Below are 12,072 nucleotides of genomic sequence, written 5' to 3'. Positions count from 1 at the left end.
TTCCCCTCCATCAGGGACACCATCCCTGTGACACCATCCTTGTGCTGGGCCTAGGCCTGGTCATGGCCCTGGGAGGAGGAGGAGCTGCTTGGGAGGTGTCCCCAGGTCCAGTGCCCACTTCTGAATGCTCCACATTCTCCCTATCATTGTGTCCCAGGGATCAGGCAGCCACTACCCCTGCACTCTGTGTATGTGTGTGTGTGCGTGGGCGGATGACCCTCAGCTTCATGCAGCCCCTTGTGCAACTCCCATTGCAGAGGTGATTGTCCTGGCAGGAAAACAGGCCTTTCCCCCTCTTCTTTTCGCAGTAGGACAGGCCCTGAAATGCTCCGTTCTTGGAGGAGCAGCGCAGGGCGTTGCTCTCTGGATCAGGTCACAGAATCCTAGAGGAGTGGGTCTGGAGGGGACCTGCAGGCTCACATCTAGCTCAGCCCCCGCCTGAGGCAGGGTTGTCCTTGTCCAGACCATCCTGTACACACTCATACTCTAAACTCTACATAAGATGACCAGCAGCCCCAGCACAAGGCTCCCCTGCCTCAGCTTGAGCAGCGACTGGAGCAGGAAAAAGCCAGACGGACCCCAGCTGGGGTCCCTGCAGGCCAGGGTTGGGGTTTAAACCCCTTCCCAATCATAGTCAGTGGCCTGCCAGGGCCTGTCCCCCGCCGCAGTCAGCTTCAACCGCTGCAGAAGGGAAGGGAGGGCTGTTCTTGTGCCCCCCCCAGCTTCTAGTCTGAGCCATTGTAGTCATGTGCCTACATTTCCAGAATTAAAACTGAATGTCTGTTCACTTGCTTACCAGTCCAACTTGCGCAGTTTAGTCAAACGTGCAAAGATTGAATCAATTCAGCCTTGGGCTTTTTGACTGTCTATATTCAGCTCAAGTCTCTGTCTAGTTCCTGCTAAACACTAGCAATACCCACCTCTATGTGTGTATCTATTCTTAATTGTTGGTGTTTGCTTCCTCTTAGAAGTGCCTTTCCCCTTCAAAGTGTCTGAATGACTCAGTCATTCCCCCGACTATGAGCAGTACTGGATGAAGAGTAATAGCAAGGGGTGAATATTTTTGTCAATAAATAAGTGAGATGATCTCCAGGTACCATATTATTTATAGTTCACAAGTTTGCTGCAGTCATGGAAGAGTCTCGGAAACTCCAATATTGAGATTTCAACACCAATGATGTTTTTTTGAGCATTCATCTGAAAAAACACATTGTGTGTTCTCTCTTTAAAAAGGACCAGAAAAATGGGGGAGGTGGGACCGGGGGGGACAGATCACCAGAACATAACCCTCAAACCAACTAGTACTATAGTCCAGTGATACACCTATTTCAATATCCTGTCTAAATGATTAGTCCAGCCAACAACAGTTGATTGAGAAGAAAGAGCAAAAAACCCTGGAGTAGGCAGTTATGGAATAACCTTCTTAAGGGGGAGTTTCTTCCTAACTCCTTCCTAGCCCTCATTAGTTAGTGGCTGGCTTAGACCCAAAAGCATAAGGATGCATACCCCTCTTTTAAAATTATCCTAATGTAATTGGATGTTCTCATTAGCCATATACATTCTACCATGACCAAAATGGTCAATCGTACCGTGAATAGCAATGTCAATGTCTCATTTACAACCTGTAAGTTGAATTTTTTTTTTTTGCATTTGATAATACTTGATATTTATATTCCATGAATGCCTCAAGGTCCCAGTCTGATAGAACTTTACACAGGAATAAGAGAAACTCCCTTCTACAAAGAGCTTACTACATGAACAGGCAAGAGGCATTACCCCCTTTCAGAAAATAGAGAATTAGAGCATCAAGAGATTAAATGATTTATCTGAGGTCACACAGGCAGTCAGTAGCAAAATAAGGAACTAGAAATAAGTAATGTGAGTTTTAGTTTAGTGTCTTAAACTAAAAGACTCCTATACCGATGAATAACAGATGAATACTGGGAGAAGTCAGGATCAGTTTGTGAACAATTAGCTAACCAAAATGGGGCAAAATACATAGTCAAATGCCTCCAGTATAATAAAAGGGCATCTGTCACTACACCCCTATAGGCTAGATAAAACTGGGATTCCCCACCCCATCCCTAATCTGCTTTTGCAGGAAATTGTGGATTGCACAGAAAAAAAAATATTAACAATTTCCACAGTTAATCTTTTAATTTTTGCCCCAAGCTCCAGGTGAAAGCTAAAACTAGATTAATAGATTCATAGACATTAGGGCTGGAAGGGACCTTGGAAGATCATCAAGTCCAGTCCCCTGCCCCAGGGGCAGGAAGTCAGCAGGGATCATAGGATCCCAGCAAGATAAACATCCAAATGTCTCTTGAAGGTGTTCAAAGTAGGTGCTTGAACCACGTCCGGCAGCAGTCGGTTCCAAACCTTGGGGGCTCGGACAGTAAAAAAGTTCTTCCTTATGTCCAGCCTGAAACGGTCATTGAGGAGTTTGTGACCGTTCGACCTTGTCATCCCTTGGGGTGCTCTGGTGAAGAAATTAATCTTAATTTTTGCCCCAAGCTACAGGTGAAAGTTAAAACTAACTAAGTTTCTAAACCCAACCAACAAGCAACCAAACAAAACAATCGCACAGGGTTTTCCAGTTGTAATGGTAATTACAATATTCCCCGGCTCTATAGAATAAGAACATTCCATGAATGAAGGGATCTCCCTTTCAAAGCACCAGTGATACCATAGGTATGTATAAAAAGAGCAGCTGCTTGGTGACTACGGTATAAGCAGCTATGAATTCTGGTGTAAAGGATTAGAAATAGAAAGTGCCATCATTGTTTAGTGATAAAGGAGTCAGATTTTTCGCATCCACCTTCTCTTCCGAATAGCTCAGCGCTGATTTTGAAGCACCTTTGAAAATTCTGCCAAAATCTCCTCGTCCTTTAGCACAGAGGATTAAACACAGTCCTATCAGGGAAACTGAAAAAGCCACATGAGAAACTTTTGCTTTGAAACCCTGCAAGGTTCAGGTCTATTTTTCCCCCCCCCAAAAAACTAATCCAAAGCTTTAGCCTTTATTTCCTGTAGTTCACTGGTCTTTCAGTGAGCCTGAATTTTGGTCAAACTTGAGCTAATTTATGGCTTTGGATAGAAAACTGAAAAAAATGTGGTGGCTTTGACTGGGTTTTGCTTCAGGGTGTGAACACAACTGAACCAAAACAGAAGAATCTGTGAACATAACCTTTTGCACAACTCTAAAATGCATGACCCATGAGAGTCAGAGCTGTAGCAGAGCTCTAGGTAATAGTGGTCAAAACAGATGCTAGAACAATTAGCAATCTTCACAAATGTAACAGTTTTCCTGTTCGGTCCTTCAGACTGGACTTTTGAAAATCAGAAGGACAAATCTTCTTTATCCTGAGGGCCTCAAAAGAGTTTCAAGGTTGTTCTACCTTTTCTTTAGTCCCCCAGCTCTCTGTTATTCCACAGAGCACCAGAGGAAATGCTCCTCTCTTTAATCTGTAATGCCACCTTGTGGCAACCAACAATGAGGACATTCAAAGATCAGATAAATATTAGGTCATCTTGACCAGGAATAAAAGCATCATACATGTAAGAGATGCACCTTATCCAGACCTGGGAGAGGGTCTGTAGATGCATGTTCTGTTCAGGCTCAAGTCTGATCCATATGAGATGTGGAGGTCCAGTTGGAAGACACTGCTTCATAGCTGTGGGACACTTACTCCAATGTCCTGAGCAGACTGGTCTCTTGTCCTGCATGTTTCCAATCCCAGCCCTCAGTCTCTTAGGAAGGAGACAGTCCTACCAAGAGAGATGAAGAATAAGCTGCGGCACAAAGACATACAGCACAGCAAAGAGACGCATAAAGAGTTTTGAATTCATTTCTCTTTCTACGACAGGGCAAGGTTTTCTTTAAGCCAGAATGAGAGTCAGCAGTGATTCATCGGACAGTTCAGCTGGTGTGTTTTTATCTCTCCAAATGTGCATGTGCTACTTCCTGGAGTAGCAGTTCCTGCATCCTCTTCTTATCATAGATGTAATAAACCCATATGAGAAAAGTGCTGATTCTCCCAATTTCCAAAGGAAAAATCAGATATGCCTAAGATGGAGCCACTTCCCTGTCAAAGGGTGGAGGCTATGTGTGGACGCACCACAGCTACTGAACATGTTGTTACAGTCTCCTTTCAAAGATATTATGACACTTCCCCTCCACTCTCATATTCATGTTTGCTGCCTCTTATGGCCTTTTCAACCCTGCACCGCTCTTCTGAGCGTGAGTAAAAGAATATACTTCAGGATTTCTCCCCATCACAAGCTAAGGGGAGCAAAGCTGAACAGAACTTCACTGCGGCCAGGCATGGTGTACCATTGCAGCGATCTATATTGCAAACTCTCTGGCCTGAAGAACTTTTTATTTAATGAATTATGGAAGCTGCTGTTCACCAGTTGCATTAATCCTATACAATTTGGCAGTTGTCACCCAATGATCGCAAAGCACCGCAGAGCAATTTACTGAGTCACACAGCCCGCTGTGAGACATTGAAGACATTATGCCATTTAGCAGAGAGGGAGGCTGAGGCTCAGAAATATAAGGCTGGACAGGGTTACTGTACTATTAAGCATAGAAACTATATAATGGGGTTTTTTAAAATTCTTTTAAACCATCTTTTCAGGCAAATTATGAGAAAATGTATATTTCTGCCACTGCGCAGAACATGATGGGGAAAGTCTGGTTCTCATGGTCTGATGGCATTTATAATAATACATTGTCTCACTCTCCACTACTTGGTACCATTTACACCTATGACAAACAGGTGCATAACTGCTAATGGTTTTTATTTGTCTGTTTTCTTCTGGGTTTTTTATTTTTTTTTAGCACTTGAATAAATACATGCACTCTTCTTCCAAACCCCACTCCCAGTTTTCCCTCTCCTTGGCCACCCTCAGACGGTCAAGCAAATCTTCAGACTGTCTCTTCTCAGGCCAGGTAGAAGGATAAGCTACCAGGATCTCCACCCTACCCCCCTCAAACCACACACAGAAGACCACAAAAGCCATAGCACAATGAAGACCAGGTTTATTGAATGAGAATCATCCCATTGAATGAAAGGTCCTTGAAGGGGAACAATGCTGTAATATTTCATCCACCCAAGGAACGTTTCAGGATCCCAGAAGCTCCATCTGTTGAGAAGCCTCCCTTACACACAGGGAAAACGTGGCCCAGTACCATCTCCTTTATGCTTTGAATACAGCCACGGTTTCATTCTTTGTCTTCACATCAGTATTTAAAGGGAGTCTTAAAAAAGCGATTCTGTAAATCAGTGGGTTTCAACCTGTGGTTCACAAACCCCTGGGGGTCCACAGATTATGATTAAGGGGTTCACGAAAAGTCAGAGGTATGTGAATGGCCACACTTACAATTCAAAGGGGTCTGTACCTCCATTTGAAATTTCCAAAGGGATCCACAAATGAAAAAAAAGGTTGAAAACCACTGCTCTAAATGATTGGGCAACAAACTTGTTGGCAGACATTTCACAAATTAGCCCTGCACCTTCCCTGAGTGCCACTCTGACTCCTTTCCCCTGCCCGATCTTTGCTTTCTGCTTCTTGCCCTGTGCTACTTGCCTGATCTGCTGCTCTTTTTTCTGCTTCCTGCCATGTTACTGCTGTGCTGCCTGTCCCCTCTCCAACCTGCCACATGCCACATGCAGAGGCTGCCTGTGCTCCAGGTTGGCCAGGCCTGGTCTAATTGAAGGACTAGTGCCCACTGGTCAGTGTGGCCACCAACAATACTAGTGGCTTCACTGGGCCCTGGGTATACCATGTTTATGGCACTCAACACAGCTGGATGCCAGAGGAACATAGACTTTGTTACAGCATATCAGTCAACCAGTCTTCCTCTTCCAGTCTACCTGCTTCCAGCAGTAGCTCTTACCTTTTCAGTATTTAGAGCACAGGTTTTAGTACACTCCAACCTATGACTAATTCATGCATTGCTGACTGCAATATATGCAGCGCTAACAGGTGCTCAGTAGGGCTGTGCAAAATATCGCCAGCTGTTTCGATTTGACACTGTTTCGACTCATTTTGAGCTTGAAACAGCGAAATCAAATGGAAACAAAGGGCTTTGAAACAGCCTCGAAACAAAACAAGGCTAGTTGAAACGTTTTGAAAGTTTCAAAACGTTTCAGCCAGGTGGTGGGAGACAGGGGAGAACCAGGGCTGTGCTCCCAGCGGCTCCGCAGCCCCATGTGGCTCAGCCAGGAGTGTAGCTTGGCTCTCCCCACCTCCCCATGCTGTAGGAAGCCGATCAGTTCCCCAGCCTGGGCTCAGTTCCCCTCCCTAGCACTGTGATCGGGCTGGAGAAGGGAACTGAGCCCAATCACTCAGTTCCTCCTCCCAGCCCTATGATCGGGCTGGGGAAAGGAACTCAGCCCAGCTGGGATGGATTCCTTTCCCCAGCCTGATCTAGCTGAGCAATCGGGCTCAGTTCCCTTCCTCAGCTCCCTGGCCCCAGGCGGCAGCACCCAGCTCCCCTCCCTCATCTGGCAGGCAGATCAGGGGCCCGCAGCCCTGGGAGGACTGGCACAGCCCCCGCAGTCTTCCTGGGGTTTCTGGCTCCCATCCGCCTGCTGGATGAGAGAGGCTTCCCCATTATAGCGAATGGGTGAAACGTTGAAACAGCATCACTATTTCGATGAAGTGAAATGGAACAGCGGTTTCAAGTCGAAATGAAATGAAACGCTGTTCCGTCGAAACCTCGAAACTCGAGTTGAAATGGAACGGTGCCATTTTGCACAGCCCTCGTGCTCAGCAGATTGTCGGTGGAATTCACTAGGAAGGCCCCAGAAAATCCTAACACAAAATCCCACAGAACTTCGGGATATGGGAGTTGTGCTTATTGCAAGTGATGGCGAACATACTGGAACAGACCTTTAGTTGTCATAACCTCAGCAAATATCAAAGGATTTCCCAACATGTCTGCCACCCCACTACAGAGCTGACTTGGTCAAAGCACACCACTTTCTATGGGTAATGGCACACGACTAATGCACCTGGCATGATGTCCAGCTGTCCTTGACTCCACACCCTGGATGGCCAGGTACACATTCACAGCTATGTTAACTGGGGGCAGATTTTAGCACAAGTCCAGAGAAGGACTTGAACCCATGTCTTTGGAGCTATACCAGGGTACTTCCACCACTCTCTCACAGAAGAATGGGGCAGTATCCTGCCATAGCTCCAAAGACGCAAGTTCAAGCCCTACTCTGGGGTCATGCTGAAATCTGCCCCCAGTGTGAGGGGATTTGATGACTATCGACGCCACATTAAAAGCAATTCAATTCAAGCTGTTAGCCAAGAGCATCTGAGGAGTTGAGCTTACAGATATAAACACTCTCACCAAAAAGTGAATTAAAGATTTGCCCAGAGCAGTTTTAAGAGGAATAAAATAAAGGATCTATTCTCCCATTTCTCAGCAGCTTGTGTAGTTTCTAAACATAGTGCAGAACACAAACTGTGGCTGAACCCCTGCCATGGTGATTTGATTGCATGCTACACCTACTTTTCACACAGGGGGTGGGTGCCTGGGGCCCCAGCCCCACATATCCATGTAGAGGAGACATGCCACTTCTGGCCCAGCAGCCACTGCAGCCTCAGGCAGCCCAGCCCCTGACACCACTGCTGCCTGTAGCACAGACCCTGGTAGTTACACCTCTGACTTTAAAGTCAGTGGAAATGACTCCAGAATGTGTGAAATAATAGCTTGACTTCATGCCATATAGGTAACTGGTTTGTGCACAAGATCAAGGGGACAAATCATAGCAACCTATTCAGGGTCTTATCTGGCTTAGATTGGGCCAGACTGCTTCCTTAGTTTCCCCTCTTAGAAGTTATTTACAAGCTAGTAGGCTTCATAGCTTCATAGTTGTTAGGGGCTGGAAGGGACCTTACAGATCATCAGGTCCAGCTCCCTTGCACTTGTGCAGGAAAGACTGCTGGGATCAGATGACCCTAGCAAGATGGCCCTGCTGTATGCCCCGATATACTTATAGGCTGCCACCAAGTCCCCTCTGAGTCTTCTCTTCTCCAGGCTGAACAGTCCCAAGTCTTTCAGCCTCTCCTTGTATTACCTGGTCTCAGGGCCTCTAATCACATGTATGGCCCTCCTTTGGACTCTCTCAAGCTTCACTGGGGCTCTCGCACAAGAGTTTGTGTGTGTGGTGGCAGTGCTCCATTGCTGTCTTCGGGGCTACTCTTGGATTTATTCTTCAAACTTTCAGGGCTTCCTGCAATCCCTCCTCCCACAGTGGAGACAGGGAAGTTTACACGCACTCCCAGTACAACATCATAGGTTGGGAACCTAGTTCTATCCCTGCTGTACTGGTTCTAGCCAAAGGACCCCAACCTGATGGGGTGACTGAATGGGACTACCCCATAATCCCTTCCTGTCTCAGGACCTCAGCACAGCGCTCAGTCCAAAGTGCTTTTCTGGCTGATCTTCTGGTCATAAATGAAGCATTTTCTCCCATGCCTGGTTCTTAAATATAATCCCTCCCTGGCAGATAAATCCTTTACTCATTTCTACCTATGGAAACAGGCTACAAATTACCTGGAAGAGGTAAGGCTGAGCCCCAGACGCTTTAAAGAGCCAGCTCACAGTACAGTCGTGGTGCGTAGGTATAAGTAAAGATGTATCTGCCTTAAATGTGGCTTAGTAACTCAAGAGTTAATAAGAGGGAAAAATATGTTAAAAAACCCCAAGAAGCATAAGGAGCCAACTGCCTTTTCTCACTTATTCTGTAATTAACTATGGTGCCAAATCTTGGACAAACAAATCCGTCCTTTGGATACAAAAATCAGGGGCCATACTACTTGACAGAAATGTGGTTGTTGTCAATGAAGCATCAAAAAGGTTCATTTGGGGATATACAAACATGTCTGTATGGAGCAGTCACTGAACGTCCTTTAGCCCCCTGAATAGGTCAAGATGAGATTCACAAATAAAGGCCATTCCAGTAGATGAATGCATTTATTTTTTCCCAGTGTGCCTTTTTTTTTAACCACTAGATCAAGCTAGTAAACTCTCTCATGCAGAGCACTCTTATTTATGCGAAGTTTGATTGGCTTCAGCCTCCCAGAGACACCTGAAGGGACGATGAGATAAGACATCTCTCGTCTTCCCTGCTGGCCTCTCTATCCCTTCCAGCAGAATAGGGAGCAGAATTAAACATTAATTTTGAGCCGCACAGGGAACGCAGCAAAATAGATTCACTTGTCAGTAATGTCTGTACTGATTAATATAAATGCACGTGGTAGCTGATACCAGAGAGTGCTATGTGGATTTATTTACATAATTATTTGAGAACTCACCCTCCTCCTTGACTTTGCTGCTTGGTACATATTTATTTACACAGCACTGCACTGCCAGACAAGCCAAATGTTTTCCAGAAAGACATCAGAAGAATTACAATTGTTTGAGCAGCGGTTATTTCAGGATGATAAAAAACAAACTGAACTAAGATCCATTTAACTGCTAAAGACCTTTCCTTATATTACTGTCACAAGCGATGCTGCCACCGTCCTTGGATTGCTAGTGACCTTGAGTAGCTCTCTGAAGCCAGCAGCAAGTTTCTAAAAGGATCTATCACAGGTATAATTGTTGCAGGGCTGGAAACAGCCAGCTTTGGGGTAATGGGGCTGGGTTTGAGTATAAAGCTCTAACTCCAGCAAGCATTAGTCAGGGACCAGAGTTTTATCACGGGAGATGTTCCCACATTTCATATTGGGCACTGAGGTGCCACCTAGGTCATCCAAATGAACATACCTATACCTCAGCCTCTGCAGAGATCATTCTGCAAACTAAACTCCTAGATTCAAGTGGCTGCATTTCTTAAAAGCAGGCTGCTGTAACAGGCCTGATTTTCAGAGGCTCTTACTGGGCAGCTGAGGGTCCCCTTGAAGTTCATGCTTATTTTGGGTGTTCAGCATCTCTGCAAATCAGGCCTTTGAGTATCATCTACTAACAACAGGGCAAATTGACAGAGCTGGGAGCCTTTCACAGAGGGTTCCCGTTTACCTAAGTACATACTGCACACGTCTATATGTGCCCCCGACTGTGCACTTGGTACTGCACAGTCATTTAGTACTTGCTGAAGTGTAGTATGCACTGGTACTGCACAATCCCAGCAGCGCACAGGTTGTTTCTGACCCTACGTCACTGTAGTGATGTGACGTATTGGCTGCATGATGGTTAGTGCCTGCTGATACTACACTGCTGTAGTAATGACCTATGTCACCATAGCTCATTGCTAAGGTAGGATGGCTTGAAGACTGCCGTAATCAGAACCATAGGGAATAGCACTAAAAACAACAAGATGGAGGAAGGAGAGGGGGCTGTAACCACCTGCCCTGAAATTTAAAATTCTGGTCCGCAGAGAGCTAAGAAATACAATGAAAAATAACCCCCTTTACTCTGCTTCGTTGGCACAATGCCATTACTTTGGTGATCTAGGAAGTGTGGAGTAAGCAATCTGGGGGAGGCAGCCCAGCATGTGGGACAATGTGATCCATAATGTGGTCTTTTGGGGCTTTCTATTTTTGTCGATTATATCATAGTACCATTTAGAAATTGCACATTGCTACAGGCTATACATATGGCAAGGAACCATCCCTGTCCCAACCAACCTACAGACTAAATAGAAAAGACAGCTGCTGGAAGTGCAATTCTTCCAATTTTACAGAGGAGGTGCTGCAGCACTGACATATTAAAGAAGTGCCTACATGAAGATGTTTGAAGTTAATCTGATTTAACTAAAGGTGTGAATTTGAAGTGAAATAGTTTAAATACATTAAATCATAGTATGGACAGTTCGATTCCAGAATTAAATCAGCCTTCATTAAGTTTTGCTCAATGCCAAAGTGGATTAATACAGTTAAACCATTCCCCTTTCAAATTAATTTGGTTTACTATTCTTGTGTGCCTCTATACAGATTAACCCTATGCAGTTTGCCCAAGTTTACACTAGGAACTTGGGGTAAGGCCAAGGAGTGAACCTAGATAATCCATCTACGTTCTCCACAAGACCATCTTTCTTTTAATAATCTCTTATCCCTATAACATGTTTCAGATATAATGTTTTGGTATTAAGGAGGAACTGAGAAAAAATGAAGATAGTACTGGCAAATTGCTTTTGACAACTCTATCAGTACAATGAAGTCAGATTGTAAGTGTCCTGTAAATGTGAATGCAACAGACATCCTCATATGTCACTCATATTAAACCCTGGTGTGTATACCTACAGACTACCTTTACATACCCCTTTGGAGGCCATCCAAACAAGAGATCTCAAGATGACATAGATCTGTGAGAACTGTGGTCATGTCTGTCTGCAGGGGCTGCAGGGGCCTGAGTTTCAGTTGCATAGAGTCATTCCCCCTGAGTTTTACCTTCAATTTGAATTTGAATGAATGAACTCAAAAGCTGTGTGTGAAAAAATCAGCCAGAATTGCGAAGCTTTGCCTCAAGAGAGGTATCAAATTCTAGTAAAACCACAACTGTATTTGGTTTCCACCCAAGCTCATAAATTCCCCCAGGTTTGCCAACAGGTTTGTGAATCTCAGCAAATCTTTTTTTTGACAAAGCTGATCTAGACTGGGGGGTTTATAGAATGAACCCCAGGCTTAGCCAGAACTATTAGTCTTAGTGGGATGGCAGCGACAAGAAGAAAGTGTACTTTGGTAAAGTGCACAAATCCTGTTCTGCTTTCCTCTCCCTTTGCTCTCAGAAAGATATGACACCTTGCCCCAGCACTCACTTTGGCTATGCCCTTAGGAAAGGCACTCAGGGCTATTCTGAAAAGTGCCTAAATCAAACCCCTAAATAACTGTTAAAATCTGGGTCTCTCTCTTTCCCAGTTTCCCACTGGTAAAATTGGGATTATAGCACTCCCACATCTCATGAGGACACTGTTAGGACAAATACAAGGAAGACTGGTATTCTCATTTCATCATAGCTCGGCCATTGGCACGGATCTTTGAGAGCTCATGGCACTCAGGCTAAGTGCCCAAAGATTGGAAGAAGGGTAATGTGGTGCCTATCTCTAG

The sequence above is a fragment of the Gavialis gangeticus genome, unplaced genomic scaffold, assembly GCF_001723915.1.
Source record: "Gavialis gangeticus isolate Ggan-Ray unplaced genomic scaffold, GavGan_comp1, whole genome shotgun sequence".
Classification (NCBI taxonomy): Eukaryota; Metazoa; Chordata; order Crocodylia; family Gavialidae; genus Gavialis; species Gavialis gangeticus.
Note: the sequence above shows the minus strand (reverse complement) of the source record.